Source organism: Colobus angolensis, unplaced genomic scaffold (assembly GCF_000951035.1).
Source record: "Colobus angolensis palliatus isolate OR3802 unplaced genomic scaffold, Cang.pa_1.0 Scaffold329, whole genome shotgun sequence".
In the NCBI taxonomy this organism is placed as follows: Eukaryota; Metazoa; Chordata; class Mammalia; order Primates; family Cercopithecidae; genus Colobus; species Colobus angolensis.
This window is the reverse complement of record NW_012116588.1, coordinates 400636-402496: the sequence shown is the minus strand read 5'-3', so window position 1 is coordinate 402496 and position 1861 is coordinate 400636. Positions and strand designations below refer to the sequence as shown.

At 44.6% G+C, this 1861-nt stretch overlaps 1 protein-coding gene across 7 annotated transcripts in view; it reads right to left on the bottom strand.

Annotated features, from left to right (window-relative positions):
* AP2B1 (adaptor-related protein complex 2, beta 1 subunit) overlaps nucleotides 1-1861 on the bottom strand; it is a 154092-nt gene that overhangs the window by 47082 nt on the left and 105149 nt on the right. The window lies entirely within an intron of this gene.

The window sequence follows — 1861 nt, the reverse complement described above, 5'->3', positions numbered from 1 at the left end:
TTTTTTTTTTTTTTTGAGATAGGGTCTCATTCTGTCACCCAGGCTGGAGCAAAGTGGCATGATCTCAGCTCACCATAGCCCTCACCTTCCAGGTTTAAGCGATCCTCACACCTGAGTCCCCCAGGTAGCTGGGACTATAGGCATGCACCATCATGCCACGCTAATTTTTGTACTTTTAGTAGAGATGGGGATTCACCGTATTGGCCAGGCTGGTCTCAAACTCCTGAGCTCAAGTGATCTGGTCACCTTGGCCTCCCAAAGTGCTGGGATTACAGGCAAGGAAACAAAATTTTTAATGCAATTAAATAAAAGGGGTAGCAGGAATCAAGGTGCTCAATTCCAATTTGCTGTCACACTGGTTACATCGTAACTTCTGTTTTCCATTAAATGGATTTGAGGAAGAAAATATTCATAAATGCAGAACTGCTTTGCTAGTGCTGACTCTGAAAGTTTCTTCTCTTTAAAAGAAGGGACAGGTTTGATAATATCATTTTTAATAAGTCTTCCCTTAGATAATTCTTCGGAGAAAGAAGAATTAAGAATTTCCACCCTGAGGCCAGGTGTGGTGGCTCACGCCTGTAATCCCAGCACTTTGGGAGGCTGAGGCAGGAGGATCACTTAATATAATGAGACCCTGTCTTTACTGCCCACCTCCCACCAAAAAAAAGTAATGAAAGAAAACAAATTAGCTAGGCATGGTGGCACATGCCTGTAGTTCTAGCTACTCCGGGGGCTGAGGGAGGAGAATCGCTTGCTTGATCCCAGGCATTAGAGGTTGCAGTGAATTGTGACTGCATCACTGCAGTCCAGCCTAGATGACAGAGCGAGACCCTGTCTTTAAAAAAACAAAACCAAAAAAACCCCAAAACCAATTTCTACTCTGTAAAGAGAAGTACAATAAATTATTTCGCAGGCCTGATAACCTGCCTGATAAGTCCAGAGGATTATTTACTGGTAATTCTCACTTTCCTTTTTTTTTTCCACTTACATAGGACACAATCACTGGGAAAGAGCTAGTCTAAATGGAATTGACTGGCTTATAAATTCCAAATAGTTAGGGTAAGTTGTGGAGCCAAACATGGCCACTTTCTAAGCTTCAGGCAGGCAATGAATAGCCACCAGTTTTCTCCAGGAAAACTTGTTTAATAATACAAGAATGGTAAAGAGATGGGAAACTCAGCCTGCATCTGAAGCTAAATAGAAAACAAATACATGTGTGGGAAGACAGACGGTCTGAGAAGCATAAGGATAAAATTTTATAGGCTGGGGCTGGGGACGGTGACTCACAATTGTAATCCCAGTTCTTTGGGAGGTGGCAGTGGGTGGATTACTTAAGGCCAGGAGTTCGAGACCAGGCTGGCCAACATAGTGAAACCACATTTCTACTAAAAATACCACAAAAATTAGCTGGGTAGTAGGCACCTGTAATCCTAGCTACTCAGGAGGCTGAGGCAGGAGAATCGCTTGGACCTGCGAGGTGGAGGTTGCAGTGAGCCAAGGCTGCACCATTGCACTCCAGCCTGGGCGACAGAGCAAGACTCTGACTTAAAAAAAAAGAAAAAAAGAAAAAAATTATAGGCTAGGCATGGTGGCTCACACCTGTAATCCCAACACTTTGGGAGACCCAGGCCAGGCGAGTGGATCACTTGAGCCCAGCAATTCAAGACCAGCTTGGACAACATAGAGAAACCCTGTCTCTGGAAAAAAATTACAAATATTGGCCAGTGTGGCGATGTGTTCCTGTGGTCCCAGTTACTCAGGAGGCTGAGGTGGTAACATCACTTGAGTCCAGGAGGTTGAGAACCCAGAAGGCTGAAGTTGCAGTGAGCCTCAACTGCACTATGCACTCCAGCCTGGGCAA